The following is an 18,341-nucleotide window of genomic DNA, read 5'->3' on the forward strand; positions in this document are numbered from 1 at the left end:
TCCCTTCAGTGAGAATGCATTAAATTTCCATTTTCTACAGGTTGGATGATTGGATTGGGACAGGTGAAAAAAAAAAGTCTACTTGGACTGAAATTTAAAACTATATTTCTTCCTTATACTAGCTAAAAACAGACCGGCTGTAATGTGGTTGATGTTTCAAGAAAAACACAATGCACAAATCTAATACCAAACAAGAAGGAAAGTGAACCAAAAATAAAGGAAATCTATGGGAATCTGTGAGAAAAGATGAGCAGGTTTGTTGAAAGGTTGCCCTTGCTGAGTGGTGAGGTTTCTGGAGGGCAGCGATGATCAGTCTGCTGAACTGAATTAGTCTGAAATGTCAAGAGAGAAAAACTGTAGCAGAAACAAAATGAAAGAGGGGAGAGTATCAGACATCAGCTGTGAGGAGAGACCAGCCTGCAGTCGGCTGTGTCCTTAAACACTGACTGAGATGACACACACACACATAGTGCACTTTCACTTTGTCCTCTTCTTCTCAGAGAAAACCTTCCAAGTCATGCCACAGGTCAGCAGATATCCAACCATACATTTAATCCCAGACATAAAAACCTATCAGTGGCATGTAACATCACCTGCTCAAAGTGTCTTTGTTGGGCTGGAGGCTTTTGACTGAGAATGCATTTAATACGATCATATATGCAATGCAACTGTTTTAAGACAATATCAAAGTGTGACCTTTAAACATTTAACAACTGTAGTAGAGCTCAAACATAAAACAGCTGTTATGCAACAGTCACATATGCAAGTTCATTCGATCTTTTTTTAAAATCTCCACGTAAGCTGCAGAGTTTCACCCGCAAAGGGTCAAGTTTCTGTCTGCAGCAACACAAAGGCCAGTACCCCATGCACATGTATGCATGCTTGTTTGTGTGCGTGTTTGTCAGTGTTAGTGATTTCAGATGCATGAAAACTCAGCTACACCATCTATGCAGACACTTCTTAATGAGGATCAAAGGTAACATCTCTCATAATCCCACACAGGTAGTAAAGTAATTCTTATACTTTGTGCATGACATTTAAAAAAAAAAAGGCACATTGAGAGTACAAGCTTGTACTGAAAAATGCCCGTCTTAGTATCTTCCTGTTTGCTTTTATTAAAATGACCCTGAATTAGGACTATGATAATGCCCTGGAAAGAACAGTCATGTGTTCATTTCTCTCTCTCACCTGCAGCCACACTCCTGTTATTGGGGACAGCCTAAAAACAGGCAACTATTTTGGGGGTTGGGAGGGGATTGTGCTAAAAAAAAATAGCCCTGGGCTCCTCTTTTTCTTCTTCTCCTCCCTCCTTTCTCCTCTCATCTACTTTCCAGTAGCCCTGGGCTGCAGTAAAAACAGAGCAGTGCAAAATACCATAGTACCAAGTGGCACAGTCCAGAGCATTACATTAGGTATACTATATTACAATAAAGCCACGAAGATCAGATTTTAATACTAATAAAAATCTTCATTATAAAACATCAGATCCTTGTAGAACTAAAGAAAACACACAAAGGACCAAGAAAGGGCCATAATGTGAAAAACTGATATGTTTTTATTATATAGTTGTGAATTCCCCTATTTGAGATCCGTTTGTCCAAGGCTTTCTACAAAGTAGATTTGTAGTTTTGCAAATGAAAGTTTTTGCATTTTGTTGTGCAACCTAGCATAGCGTTTCTGCTTGTTTCTTCTATTTCTGGTGCTCTATGGTTTTTATCTTAGAAATTATTTTCTGACTTGGTAAAGTTAGAAGAGCTCAGCAATTCACCAAAGAAAAAATAGTTTGCACAGTTTATCAGAACAACTGAAGCAAAACAAAAAAAAGAGATGGTAGGTAAACACTATCATCTATGCGACAAATTTGAAAGGGGATTTTCAGAAGAGTTGATCTCTGACTTTGAAGGCAGTAAACACATGTCAATCCTGGGGAAGAGATGTTTGTTTATAGGTTTGTCCTGTTTTACATGGGTTGCTGTGTTTTATCTTTTTTTTTTAATCTTTTCAAAATGATGAGTGTTTTTATTCTTACAGTTTTATTACATGCTTCTATTGTGATGTTTGTTTGACTTGTTTCTGGGAGACTCCTCACCTCTTTATCACTAATTTTACACACCAGTGGGAGTTCATGCCCTGGAAAGATTCTGCCATTGACAAATCAGGGTGAGCCTTGCGGGCACCTAAAGACCAATAAGAGGACCTGGCAAGAAGGATGAAAGAGCAATCATGGGGTGTTGGAACACGAAATGGAGACAGCCATGCAGAGCAGCACGTAACAGACAAAGGACTCGATGATGATGATGATGATGATGACGATCACTACCGGGGACCACAGCTGGAACAGGTTACAGCAATGTAGCCTGAAATAGAAAAGGAAAGGCACACCGTTTGGTAGACTGTGAGGAGGGGACAGGAGAGCATGGCTATCTCCTCGGATGGTGAGACACTAGCTACGCTTGTCAAACAGAGAACAGCGACAGGCAGAGTTAGGAGCTCTGCCCATTTAGGTACGTTCTGACCCACTCGTTAGATGAAGGTCTGTTGGTAAATAAAAGAAAGTGACTGCATCTGTCCTCCTTTTCCTGTAGTTGGCACTGGTGCGAAGGAGTGGAGAGGAAGTGTGAGGACACTGCCAGGATTTGTATTTTAAAATGGAATTTTATTGGACTTTTACCTAATTGGCTGTCACTACTGGAACTGCAACCCCACTGTACTTCCCCATTTAGAAGGGTTTTCCCTTGTGACTGAACTTCACGACACACACAAGAAACAAAACCAACATACACTATATACTTCACAACTATTAATCCATCGTTATCTGGCAGGTGGCTTTAATATTGTGGCCGACTCCTGAGGTTTGGTGCCTATTGCAGTACAACTATCACAAAAAATAAATGCTGGAAAAAACATCAGCTTGTCAAACGGGTAGAGTGGAGAAGAAAGAAGGAACAATGATGCAGTCCAGGTTCATGAAGCCCAGTTAATAATAGAGATAATGGAGGAAGGCAGGAAAAGAAAGCCATTTCAATTGCCAGCAAAGCTCACTGGTTTTATTTACTTCAGATAAATCAAGTAATTATGTAAAGAAAGCAACAGTCTAGGAACATGAATGGAGAACAAAGGAAAGCAAAATGAAAGCATTGTAGGACAAAGGAACAATAAAATGACCAACTGATTGGGAGCAAGAAGAAAAGCTGAAATACAGCGAAGATGGAAAGGATTTTCTTTTTAAATGCGTTACCCTGCTCTTATCACTTTATGTAATAAGTACAATCAATTTTTTTATTGTCTAACACCTGGGGAAAAAAATCTGAAGAAAATTAGATAAGTCTCCAGGGATAACAAAGTTCCTCAAAAATGTGTTTAAGCAGAAAGAAAAACAAAAAGCATTTCTTTAAGACATCAGTCGCATACTGCATTTTTTATTTTTTAACTCATTAATCATTCTTAGTGTGTTTTAACTACTCCTTCAGCCTTTTTGTCTTCTTTCCTCTTATGACTATCCTCTGTCTTAAAATATACAATAATTTGTATAAATATTATCACTTCCCTATCTTCTTCTTCTTTGTTTGTTTCATATTTTCCTCTTTTACCTCACTTCTTCTATCTTTGTGTATTAGGTCTCTGCTTGTGCTTTGCCTCCTCTCTTACACAATCTGCTCTTATCTCTCCACCACTGGTTGTTTCTTTCTTGCTTAATCTTTTCATTTGCAGGTTCTCTGCCCCTTTTTACATGTCCTTTCTCCGTCATATACAAGATTTCTCTCAGTCAAACGATCCACAACTTTGTTCATTACTTGCACTGCAAACAAGGCTGACATTTACACAAGTGCTAATCACAGCGGACACATCACTGTATGTTTCCGGTGAATCAGAAAATGGAACCAAACGCATCGTGTAGACACACGACACACACACACACACACACACACACACACACACACACACACACACACACACACACACACACACACACACACACACACACACGATTGCTAAAAGCTATATAGAATATATACTTCTTTTTTAAAGCCTAAATCAATCAGTTCTACACTGCCACTGCTGTCGAGTTCACAAGGGTGCTGAAAAACAATCAATAAAGTAACATGAATGATCTGTTAAAGTGAAGAGACAGGTGATATTTTCTATAAATTGATATTTTCTTTTTCTCTTTTTCCTCATCTGACGAACACCAGTGTAAGCTATCTGATTTTAAACTCTTATAACCATCTGACAAAAGAAGTGTTTATGTTGGATTAGAAACTCGTATATCAAGATTCTCCCAATATCCCGAGCCCCAGAAGACAAATGTGTAACCAGAAAAACAGTATAACACACATAAGATCTTAAACTTCCAAATGTGATCACTGTTGTGCTTGCATTATTGCAGTATCATAGTGCTATCATTCATCATGCTACTCTGAGTTGTCCAAGTTTTATATCTTTTTCTTCCCTTGTAGCAAACTAGTTTCTATACCTTGCAGATCAATAAAAATAAAAATTGAAAAGTCATCTATCCAATGATTATTGAAAATGAAACATTGCTCCAATTACTGCAACATTTACAAGTGTAATATACAGCCAGTGTTCGTATTTTGGCCTTACAGAAATGTTTAATGACCAGTCTGCAAACATACCAGTAAATTTATTTAGTGGATCTCACATGAAAGTGACCTCAAGGGGCATTTGCAAAAGTGCCTTGAAGTGACTGTTGTTGTGATTTGGTGCCATAAAAATAAAATGAACTGAACTGAAAAGGGATGAAAATATAAAAGTTATTCTTGCTGGTACAGAGAGGGGGGGAAAGCAAGTATTAGTAGTTGGGTGATTAAAGCTTAATATTTGATAACCCAAATCAAATCTGTTGATCATACAGTGATACTGTGGGCCAGCTTTGCAGAAGCAGCTCTCCATGGCTGTGCATGTGTCACCAACCCTCCACTTACTGCAGAAATAGGGGGACCACGGTTAATGTGAAATGCACAACGTGTGTGCCAATCAACTGGCACTGCTTCCTGAATCACTCTTCTTCACCTCTCCTCCTGCCTCCTGTTATACACTGATAACTGGCTTTAGTGACATGGAATATCTCCTTAAATGTCTTCATTCCTACGTATGCATGAAATAGTAATGAGAGTAGTGCTTTTCCAGTGTTGGAAGTGCAGCGAAGATGAACCTGAAAGCTACTGAAGCCTGCAATAAAAGCTACTTTTAGCTGCTCCTTCATTCATAAGGGTTAGCGACAGCGGGTAGCTCTGCATGTTTGATTTGGCAGAGTTTTACCCTTCCTGATGCAACCCCAGAGGGATTTGTATCTCCTCCTTGGAGGGAACTGGGGGGTATCATCTAAATGTTGTTTTCGTGTACAATAAAGTGGTACATCCATTTTATTGTAGCTAATTAATTATTATTGAGACAGAAATTTAGCAGAAGAGATTGTGTAACTGTTGTGTGACTCTGGAATCAAGAGTCTGTTCTGACAAAATGTAGCAAAGCGTGGAGTGAATCATAAAAAAAATTGAAATTCTTACTTTTACGAAAAGATATGAAAAGGGTAAAAAGTGCTTTTTGGCATTATAATAGCAAAGGTGAGGTGATATCAGAGATGCAATGTATTTTACACAAACTGTAATTCTGCCACCCAGCTGGCAAAAGCAGTGAAAACAGGTATATTAATTTTTTGGGTTGTTCATTCTTCCTACTCTGAATGCATTACAAGGCAGTTATTCTAGTTTATCTGTGCTTTTACACTGTAGGTGCTCTGGGCATTGCTCGGCATATTCACAGGTCATGGTGGGAGCAACCACATGTTCAAAGCATCTGAAATACAGAGTTAACATTCATGTGATGCTAGTTCACAGTTAAAATAGCTTTATTTTCTTGTTATAGCTCTCTTGTGTTTGCAAATGGACATTATCCCCTCACTTTTATATTTTCATTCACCAGCGTGACAGAGAAAGCCCTCCATTGTTAATTCCAATGACTTCTTTAATTTTTTTCATTCCATTACCCCTCACAATGGACAATTTTTGATAAACAGCATTAATAAAGTCCAGGCGGCTGGGCCCTGATTTGTCGTTTATGTGTCTCAGAGAAGAAGAAATTATTTAAGATTAGTTTTGCTTGAGGAGAGGTCAGGCTGAGGGTAGTTTTTCACTTTTCCACTATTAATCACATAATTCAGTTTCACTCATGCTCACCTCACTAGTCAATAAAAAGTTCAATTAGAAGAAGTGGAAATAAACTTACTAGAATCCACATCATGGTCTTATTATTGCTTTTATTGACAGTCAGGAGCTTTGACCTAGTCTATTTTTCCATTAAGCATACATGTATTTAAATTCAGTTTTTATATGAATTAGAACCTTTGAAAATATTCTGAACTGTGACTGATGACTTTGCTGATTACAAATGTAGGAGACTGAGAATTCAAGGCTAATATATAGTAAATAGCATAAAATGATATTTGGCTTAGCTTGACAGGTTTGCATTAAAATAAATCACATTTATAAGAAAAAGTCTCCTTTTGTTAAATACTTCAGGGCTATTTTCATAATATCCAACGATAATCACCACAGTGGGCGAAGAAAACTGCCTGCGGCTGAAAATTGCTGCTCGGTAGAAAAAAGCATTTCATAACATTTCAGCTTTGGCGAAGGGAAGGCTTTAAAACTACAAAGTAGTTTTCAAGTCTCACAACAACACTAAGAGTCATGACCAGCACTTTCCCAAGCTGCCGTTGAGCATCATTACATAACAGGAGCTATTTCATACATGGGTCCTTGCCTCTCAAATATGTACGTACGTATTTTTCCAAATAGATTTGTTTGAAGGCAATTGATGGAGAAGACCACATGCTTTCACCTAATGGTTCGTATTAGACATAGAACAAATGACAACTTATAAGGAAAAAAAAGTAAAGTGTAGAAGAAAGGCACATGAAACAGAAATAGTTCTTTGTGTAAGAACTGCTGTGCTTCCTGAGTGACATTTTCAGATAATTTGATTTTACTGGAGATGCTTTTGTGGCAGTAGCCTATATTGCGCTCATTAGACCAAAGACATGATAACTTAGTTTGCTATTAACAGCATATTGGTACAGTATATCCTCATTACCTTAGTGCCATGAGGTCCTGACTAAGATTCCCAAACTGTTTTAACGCTTAGCTTATTTTGAAGATGTACAACCAGCCGCATAACAGTTTTGCACTTTCTCTCTCTCTCTCTCATATATATATATATATATATATATATATATATATATATATATATAACAACTGTAAGAATGCTTTGTACACTCAGTGCTGTGAATCAAACAACTGGCACACACATACAGAATTTATTGAAGCCATAAACAGGCTATAAAGAATTTCACTTTAGTGGTTGATGATCAGTTCCTTGAGGACAGCCTTGGTAATGTAATGTATTCTAAATGAAACATCTTCCTTTACCAGCTTATCCTTTTCCGATAATAGTCTCATCACAGCACAATCATCATTTAAAACTTTAAAAATCTTAATTTCTTTCTTTCCCTATGCGACAAACACCCCACACAATATCAGAAATTTTTCTCAGTGAACTTGTTTTGTTTACCAGACTGTAAAACCTAGTTTTTCTGCGCCAAAGTTAAGTATTTTAACATGGAAGAATATATTGATTGGCTTGTTCTTGAAACATGTCTAAAGTATTTGAACAACTGTACTTTTGGGCAGAGCAATAAGCAGGGCTACATAAAATTCATTAAGAGCAGATTTTTTTTTAAAAAGAGCTAAAGAAACCGTTAGTTATGCCATATATAATATATATATATATTTTTTTTTCTTTTTTTTTGTTACAATGTAAGTTGCAGTCTGTGTATGGTTTGAAGTATAAGAAGGTAGAACATAGAAGGAAATACAGTAAAATTAGGGGAATCGATCAGATTTCCTCATTGTCTGCAATCACACATTATGTGTCAGGTTTCAGTTAACGGACTCAGGCGCAGACCGGGACTCCTTACAGGATTTACAGATTTTATTTACACAACGACGCCAGTGATGCTATTTACAAAGTGCTGGAGGGAGGGGAGGGGGGTCCAGGGTTCCGGGGTATGTGAGGGAAAAGACGGGAATCTGACGTCCTCCAAAGGCTCTCTCTCTTCACTCCCCACACTGGGGAAACACCATCCACTCACTCGTCCACGGGATGACAGGCAGGCAGGGAAAGGTCCGGGATAGATCTGTACACAGAGATTATAGTTAGAGGCGAACAGACGGAACGAACTCACAGATCCTTATTTACAATCTACTGAGCGACTGACGCTGATAACTCAACGATCCAGCGACGAGTGACACAGTGCTGCTGTCTTAAATCGGCCTTGTGATTATCCCGATCGGCAGCAGGTGCGTGGGCCAGGGGCGGGAGCCCATAATGAGCATCGCCCCGGCAGGAGAGAGAGAGAGAGAGAGAGAGAGAGAGAGAGAGAGAGAGAGAGAGAAAACATGTTGCCTAATACAGAATCAGCTGGTGAGGCACAGGGACCATGACATTATGTCCATTTAAACATGAGGCAATTCTCATTTAGGGTCATGAAAATTACTCAGCGGTGCTTTTAGATACAGTGTGAAAGGCAGTTTATGCAGCACCATCCAAGTACTTAATGGAATTCAGCTTGGTCTTAAATATAACTCTGCCAATCAGGACTAAGGACCAGAAGAGAGTGTTTTATAATCTTCAGCAGCATCAGCACAGGTTGTGAGACACTGCTGTCCTCGATGCCTCTCTGGCGCTGAGCTGACAAATTTCTTTTGGACTTGAGAACTAGACTGCAGGTGGAGAAGGGAAAAAAATCACAGAGGGCTAGTTTTCTGCTTTAGTGTCCCAATTTCAGTTTGAGCTAAACCTTAGCAAACAGTAGACAACAGCAGAAGTGCAAAGTACACCAAGTTATTTAATTAATTGCTGAATCCTGCCACACAAGAACCTGATTATCATACTGAGCAAATGGATTCCTAAAAGCTTGCAAAAGTATTGGCCCCCCTTGAACTTTTCTGCATTTTATCACATTACAGCCACAAACATGAATCAATTTTATTGGAATTCCACGTGGAAGACCAACACAAAGTGGTGGACACGTGAGAAGTGGAACAAAAATCATACATGATTCCAAACATTTTTTACAAATAAATAACTGAAAAGTGGGGTGTGCGTAATTATTCAGCCCCCTGAGTCAATACTTTGTAGAACCACCTTTTGCTGCAATTACAGCTGCCAGTCTTTTAGGGTATGTCTCTACCAGCTTTGCACATCTAGAGACTGAAATTCTTGCCCATTCTTCTTTGCAAAACAGCTCCAGCTCAGTCAGATTAGATGGACAGCGTCTGTGAACAGCAGTTTTCAGATCTTGGGTTTAGTACTTTCTGTGCGATAAACATTTGCACCAAAATTTAAATTCTGGATTTTTCCTAAAAGGACTACCTACCACAAACATGGACTTTGAGGAATTTCTACACAGTTTATGCAGTTTTGCTTTATGCACTTACTTTACTCTACACTCTACTGTTCTCTACAAGTGACTGTTTCAATGTGTGAAATTGAATCCAACTTGGATACATGACAAATCGTCATCCCACATATAGTCAGTTTCAACTTTTTAATATTTTGCAAAGGAAAACTTCCCACAAAATGGATAAAAAAAACCAGAAGGTGAGATGTGTTCTCAAACAATATGAAAATTCACTGTAATCAGTATATCTATATTAATTGCACAAATAAATACCCCATAAATCATTATTATGCAAATGTAAGTCTTTTATATGTAACCTTATCTAAAGAAATTATTTGTGTATAGAGTTAATTTACAGCAACTTTGTGACCTGATGATGCTTTCTATTCATGAAATGAGGAAGTTACTTATGTTACATTATTAGTTATTTGGCACCAGCCAGAAATGATAATCAACAACAGACATATCATTAAGATGTTCACAGAAAATACTGTCTCTTGTAGGATTATGAACATAGTTCTATCAGGCTCTTTTTGGTTAATACTGGAGTGTTATTCCATCTACTGTAATTTCTATTTGTCAACATGTTCCGCAAAAGCCCCATCAGAGAACAGAGCAGGTGTCAATGTCAAGAGACATCACATTGATTCACACTGAAATAGCATGAATAGCATGAAATAGAGAACCTCGGGTGCAGCTAGGTTTGCGAAGTAGCTTGCAGAGGTAGCAGCATCTCTATGTAGGCTGACGCAGCATCAATAGCGCAACTGATATACCCAAAATGCTGGCTGAGCTTAACTCTGCAGCATGGCAGAATTAATGCTGTGCTTACTTGGTGGTAATGTTAAGATATGACTTTACTTACCTTGACATTGGGTCAAGGTGAATGAAAAATTGTGGCTGTGGTGTAGTTACTCATGACAAACATTTACATTTAACCAAAAAAAAACAAAATACCTTCCATATCCTTCACCAACAGCCTTTGATACTTGTCATCTGGTCTTACAATGTAATGTAAAGCATCAAATAATAATACTAAATGTATCCTGCAAGTAAGCACAATAAGTTATTTGGGTTTTCTGTCATGATGACAATAGTAAAGGTGCTGGAGGGTTGATGGTTGGTGATGATGATGATGGTTGGAAGTCAGAAATTTGAAGTTTGTCTGTCAGAACTACTGGTTTCTTTTGGTTTCATTCATTCATTTGTTTTTACCTAAAATGTTACTTTTTTTTGTTTACACGTTTTAGGAAAAGATAATAGTTTGAGTAAAACTTGCACTTACCCACTGCTTTAAAATTCTTCTTTTGTGACAATGATAAGAGTGCGAGCCCACTGTTTAATTCAGTATGTCATGGCACATATAACAAAGAAGCACAATATGCTTAATTTGAGGCTTTGACAAAATAGAAGTATTTGACAGGCTAGAAATAAGGAGGTCTGGTTCTAACTATATCTTGAAAACCATTTAGGTATTTTGAAAGTACTTGTAAACATTCTGTCATGAAAATTGTTGCATGGGAACAGGAACACTTCCACAAATCATTGCCTGTCAGCACAGTTCACTTCGCCATCCACAAATGCGGGCAGAAGAAGTGAACAGGAACAAGAAATGTTCTGAGGTCAGATTAATCAAAATGTGCAATTCTTTTTCAAAAATATTCAGACTAAAGAAGAGAGGGATCACAGGGCTTGTTATTGGTGCTCCGTTCAAAAGCCTGCATTGCCAAAGGTATGGACGGTACCATCATCTGGAAAGGTAATATCAATACTGAAAGGTATAAGCAATTTCTAGAATTCTATTTGCTTCCATCCAGATTATGTCTTTTTTAGGGAAGGTCTAAAAAAGTTCATTGAGAGAATACTGGCAGCAGCATGGCTTCATTGAAGAAAAGTCGGGGTCCTGAACATTTCACCATCTGAAAACATCTGGCCGAGATGTTTTGTTGCCACTAAACTGAAAATGAGTAAATATAAATTAAAATAGTACATTCTATGCCCACTCTGCTGCGTGATGGCGTGGTGGTTAGCCCTCACAGCAAGAAGGTCCTGAGTTTGACCCCACCATCTGGGTAAGGCCTTTCTGGGTGGAGCTAGCATGTTCTCCTTTCTCTCTGTGGGTACTCCAGCTTCCTCCCACAGTCCACAGACATACAGTTAATGGGGTTAAGTTAACTGGTTATTCTAATATATCCCTCTGTGTTTGTCTGTGCCCTGCGACAGACTGGCGATGTGTACAGGGTGTACCCTGCCTGTCACCCTGTGGTAGCTGGGATAGACAACCCTGTAAGGATAAGTGGAAGAGGATGGATGGATGGATGGATGGATGGATGGATGGATGGGGCATTTTCTCAGGTTAAACAACTTAAAAAAATGTTTTCCATGTTTTATTGTGATAAATAAAATATTGGTTTATAAGATTTGCACATCACTGCATTGTGTTTTTATTTACATTTTACACAGCTGTTGTTGTTGTTGTTGTTTTATATTACACTGGGGTTGTAATACAGGATGCAAAGAGGTTGTCTTGTGCAGAGGTTTTTCTTTTGTACTGTGGCAGCTTGATATCTTGCTGACTCTCTACTCATCACAGTGGGAAATTGCACATTTATTATACATTTTCAATAGCTGGCAGTTTACCACACAGACAAAGAAAAGTGCTTTGTTGTATTGTGTTAATGTCATGCAGCACTGTAAGCAGGTAGTCCAGGCTCAAACCCCATTTCTTGCTGTGGCTCTTTACAGGCATTTAAAGGTCATCACTGTATTTATCTGCATTTGCGGTCTCTAATTGGAGTGATGTTGTGGCCCATCAAACCATAATCATGCATGGTGGACTTCTTCATAACATTTGTGCCTGTTAGAACAAAGCCACAGAGGCCTCTGTGTTCAAGTGCACATAAAACCTCTTGCTCAGCTAATAACTCCCTCAAGGACTGCTTGCTCTAAAAGGAACTGCATACATTAAATTACTGCACTGGTAGATTTGACAGCACAACATAATGTGATGAGATGTTGATGAGACTGAATTTTCTACCAGTTTTCCATGAATTCAAGTCCTAATTTATGTGTAAACACTAATATCATTGTCCCATCTTAATTTAGTCTTACACAAGATACTCAGTGGGGAAATATGTCTTTGCCAGATTTTGAGCAAATAATTTTTCCAAATTAAACTTTACACACTAGACTTAATTAAATCATTTAAAAAATAAAAGAACCACAAGGGGAAAACTAAGCTTGACATGAAAAAGTAAAATCGCACCAATTCACTTACAGAAATCATGATGCTCTAGAATCAGCATCCCTAAAGTAAATTCAGTATCTTAAAGATGCCATAGTAATATGGTAATAAAGTATTTATTCTTCTTGCTACCACTCCAGTTCCAAGTTTAGATCCCTAACACATTGGGAAGCATAATCTCTGTATTTAAACAGTGGCTGTGTCTCCTTTTATTTTTAAAATCCTTTTAACATTACCAAGATGTAAATGCAGTCAAATCCTTTTAATAGTGTATGTAGATCAGCTTCAGTCTTGTTTATCATGTATAAACAGCATTCTGAGCCTCAGGGGCACCACCAAAGCATAATGCGGTGCAGGCTGTGTTGCTATGCTGTACATGTCTCCCCTTCAAAGCACCATAATTTTTTTTCTGAATGTATTAAAAGTGACGTGAAGTCTTCCCATAGGAATTTATTAAATATGTCATACAACTAATATTCTAATTGGAAAAGAGCCCATCAGATGAAGTGGACTTGGCTGCAGTTTGTCTCGCTCCGTCTCTCCTTTTGTCTGGTCCTCTCGCTCGTTCTCATTCACCTTTCTCTCTTCTTCCATTGTCCCTCCACAGAACTCCTCCCTCTCTTTTTGGAGTATTGCTGTAGAGCTGTCCTACTTTTTAAAGCCAGAGAATAAAAGAGAGGGAAAAAAAGTGCAGCACAAAAAAATAAATAAAAAATAACTACCTTCACACTACCTACAGGGCAGAGAGAGAGAGAGAGAGAGTAACACATGATGAATTACAGCCGTCGATTCCTGTTTTTAATCCTCACCTTAGATTCTACAACTTTCTGTTATAAGAACTTCCAATTTTACCTTTTTCTTTCTCCATTGCTGAAAATCTGCAGTTTGCAGGTGTGCTTGGAAGATAAAAACTGAGCAATAAACCGTGTGTGTGTGGGTATGGAAGCATTTAGATAGTAAAAGTGAACAAACTGACTTAAACATACAGGACATATTTTACCTCATGATGACAATTTTTTATCACGCCTGAGCAGGCTGCTTAGCCAGCATTTCACCACACACATCTCTTCCTTTCTTTTTCCTTTAATTTGAATTTATCTCTTGATCAGTCTCGGTTCAGTCTTGATCACACTCTTTTCATACATACAAAGACACAGTCCCCAGTCTGACCAGTGCTCCTCTGTGTGCAAATTATTTGATGTTGCTGAGGAGACAGAAAGCAGCCAATTCCTTCATCAGTCCCATGTTGTGGCAGACAGGCAATGAAAAACTACAAAGCAAGTGAGCCAGCAAAACAAAGAAAGAAACACCTGCTTCTTTTAAAAACTTCTTTTCTGAGTCAAAGCAGAACAATGAGGGAGAGACATGTAGAAACAGGAGGAACAACAAATGGGATCCAATACAGGAGGCGAAGGGGAAAGGTGGGGGTATGAAGATGAAAAAGAATGGGAGCAAGAAAAGAAGAGAATAAAGTGACAGAGTTGAAGGGACAAGGAGGTGAGAAGATGATGTGTGTTTCAGTCAGAAGCTCTTACTCCAAACTGATTGAGACACTGAAAAATTGTGTTTTTGTGTTTGGAAGGAGCTTTTTATATGGGTCTTTCTGTGGGCAGGAAGTGTGTCACTGCAAATCTTGGAGAGAGAAGCACCTGTGACTCAGCCTTTGCGTGTTGTCACTGCAGCCAGTCACTTGTGACTTGAGGTCTTTGATATCAGGTTTATTTTTTAATGCACATTTTGACGTCTTCCTCACAAACATTTATTTGAACCTATAATATTTAAAGCAAGAGATGTAAAAGAAAACATTTCTTTATGTATTTTTATGGATACTGCTGTCAGTGGCAGCTGTCGAGGCTGCTACATTGTGTGTTTATGAAAAAATGAAAGAATAAGAGTCAGTACTTGTCTTTTTTATGTCGACACAGTAAGATGTGTGCATGCAACATAGTTTTTAGGAACAGTTGTTACCATTTACTAGTTTCATGTGAAGGAAAAAAGAAGAAACTGAATCATCTATGAAACATTTATGTTGTTTTAATGACTAGCTTATCTAAATGTAGGCTGGAGAGCATTTTCTACAGTTAACAACATTTTCTACAGTTAATAGGCTTTCTGAATAGATGCAATGCATGACCTCTAATACATAAAATCCATATTTTCATCCAGATTGTTGAACCTGATTGTTCTACTTGTAATTTAAAGAGCTTGGAGGGAAAGCTACTGGACTCCTTTGAGTTTCTTGAAGAGCTTCCTTATATCATTTCTTCTGCTTTCGAGTTCTGCTAAGTCACCGATCTTAGACTGTAAATGGCTGTTTCAGTGTGCCAGGATTTCATTAGCTGCTGAACTGTGAACGTTGATACTGAACATTGCAGCTTATGAATGTCAGCTTTATGTGTCTCTCATCTCCTGCGCTTCATGAATGACCACAGCGCTTCTGGTGCTAAACTGTACTCATTAGAGAACTTCAATCTATACATCTAAAAACCACAAACCAGGCGAGAAATTTGGGTGTAGTGATGGATGCAGACCTAAACTTAGAAAAACACATTAAGACAATAACAAAGTCAGCTTACTATCACCTCAAGAATATATCAAGGATAAAAGATCTGATGTCTCAACAGGACCTGGAAAAACTAGTCCATGCATTCATCTTTAGTAGGCTTGATTACTGTAACAGCATCTTTACAGGTCTACCTAAAAAATCAGTCAGACAACTACAGCTCATTCAGAACTCTGCTGCTCGAGTCCTCACTAAGACCAAAAAAGTGGACCACATCAGTCCAGCTCTGAGGTCCTTACACTGGCTGCCTGTCCGTCAGAGGATAGACTACAAAGTTCTGATGCTGGTCTATAAAGCTCTGAATGGTTTAGGACCAAAATACATCAATGACCTCCTGACCCAGTATGAACCATCCAGATCCCTCAGGTCATCTGGATCCGGTCTTTTATCAGTTCCCAGAGTCAGAACCAGACACGGAGAAGCTGCATTCAGCTTTTATGCTCCTTATAGCTGGAACAAACTCCCAGAAAGCCTCAGATCAGCTGAAACACTCAGTTTATTTAAATCCAGGTTGAAGACTCACCTGTTCTCAGCTGCATTTGAATAAAGCACCAGATCCACACTTTAAGCTTAAATTTCAAAACTTACATTTAACTACTGATTTTATCTGTTTTGATTTTATATACTGTTGTTTGTTTGTTTGTTAATTAGTTAGTTAGTTTATTTGCTTGTTTTATTCAATTTTAAATCATGCTTTTTATTTGTTCTTGTTTCTAATGTCTCTGTAAAGCACTTTGAATCACCTTGTTGTTGAATTGTGCTATACAAATAAACTTGCCTTGCCTTGCCTTGCCTTGCCTCATTAATTTTGCATTTAAACTCATGCAGCCAATCTCAAATGACTTCTTTATTGCTTTCCCTTGCTTCTATGGTATATAGACAGGGTGAGCTCACAGAGCTGTGAGTTATAAAAATGTTTCAGGAATTGAGAATTATTGAGAAAAACAATACAGTTTGTCTCCTCTTGTTAGAAAAAGACCAGTTAGCTTTCTGACAAGAATCACAGCAGTAAGTGTGAAGTGAAATCTGTCTGCTGTAATACAATGACCAGAACCGGCTTAAATTGCATTCTGTACCTTTCTGTAGAGTTCAACCTTTGAGGTCTAAACTCCAGAGATGAAATATAATGAATCAGAAAGCATGCCCCAATATAAATATATATAAATATAGTGCAAGCAAGAAAACAGATCCATTCATGCACAGTATAACAAGAGTTCAAATATTTATGTCATCTATATTTATCACATTTTCAGTTCGGTCTCTAAATGCTTCGCTATAATCAATTGGTTCCGTTTTTACCATGACTTTAAGCACAAGAGGACTATTTGTATTTCATTTAAATTCCTATGAGTATGCCTTTGCCAAAAAAAAAAAAGACTCACCACTTCAAGTCATATGAACAGGGAATTATACAATAGAAAGACAACCTACTGCATGACATAAAACTTGAAAATGCAGATATGCACATGTAAACACTGGTTTTCACTGTAAAAAGAACATATCATTAGGTAGTAATATTGTTCATCTGATTGGAACATGAAACCTCAAACTAAAAACCGGCATGTTGTATTCCCACAGACAGCAAAACAGGATTTTGCCAGTTGCAAGGCTTTCATCATATTTGTGAAAAGAAGACAAAACCTGACCTTGTGTTTTCATCAAACGAGAAAGAGCAGTCAGCATTTAAAGATGGAGACCTTTTACTGGAGGATTTGAGTGATCAACATTTCAATGTGCTGACAAATCATAATTTAGTAACAATTTAACCATTTTTGGCATAAAGGTTGCTACAGTACAGGCTGTAGGTCCTATCGAAGTCACATTGCCCAGCCTCGCCCCCCTTAGTTCCTCTTCATGCCCTGTCTCCGCAGTCTGATGCGTGATGTGTGAAGGGTCCGGGCTGTGAGGATTATGGCAGTGATGACTTTTCCCAGGAGAAGCTGGGACCCTGTTTACTAGAAGGTTTTAAAATTTCTGTACTTTTAGGTGACAGGAGACATGTGGCCTGGTCAAAACACAGAGAGCTGCACTCTAAAAGATCTTTAAACATAGTAAACATACCTTGTGTGCCACAGACTGCTCCCAAACACGAGGGGACAAGTAATACCTCTAAAACACTTAAGTTGGCTTTATTAAACATTAGATCTCTAGCTGGGAAAACATTTTTAATTAATGATTTAATCACTGAGCACAGCCTTGATTTTATGTTTTTAACTGAAACTTGGTTGGACCAAAGTAACAGTGGAGCTGTTCTCATCGAGACGACCCCTCCTAACTACAGTTTTATCAGTGAGGTCAGGGCGAGCAGGAGAGGAGGAGGGGTTGCTGTCTTATTTAATGAATCATTTCAATGTAAGCAGCTATCTCCTGGAAGTTTTCAGTCTTTTGAATATGTGGCTTTACAGCTGAAGGCCCCATCCAAAGTTGTGTTTCTTAATGTTTACAGGCCTCCCAAATACTGCACAGACTTTTTTAATGACCTCAGTGAACTGCTGTCTGTGATCTGTGTTGATTTTGACTGTGTAATTATTGTTGGGGATTTTAACATTCATGTGGACAACCCTCAGGACAAAGGGACTAAAGACCTGAGTAACACTCTGGGCAACTTTGGGCTGACTCAGCATGTAACAGAGGCCACACATAATAGAGGACACACTCTTGACCTACTGATCTCCAAAGGCCTGAGCATTTCAAAGGTTACTGTGTCTGATGTGGGCCTGTCTGATCATTACTGTGTTTTCTTTGAAAGTAAAATCTCAGCCCACACAAATATATCAACAACAGTGATCACAAAACGGTGTATAACTGAACACAGTAGTGCAATTTTTAACCAGGTCTTCCCATTAACACCTGACCTGCCCAGAGGGTCAGTCAATGAGCTCGTCAATAGCTTCAATGCTAACATGTTAAATGTAATGGACACTATTGCTCCCATTAAGGTGAAGGTTATCTCTGGAAGGAAAAAGTCTCCATGGAGAAACTCCACACTGGTGAAAAATGAAAAAAGAGAGTGTAGGAAAGCTGAGCGCAGATGGAGAAAAACAAACCTCCAG

Source organism: Copadichromis virginalis, linkage group LG13 (genome assembly GCF_057382275.1).
Source record: "Copadichromis virginalis isolate Kocher_CV1m ecotype Utaka linkage group LG13, C_Virginalis_male_GT1.1, whole genome shotgun sequence".
NCBI classification, from domain to species: domain Eukaryota; kingdom Metazoa; phylum Chordata; class Actinopteri; order Cichliformes; family Cichlidae; genus Copadichromis; species Copadichromis virginalis.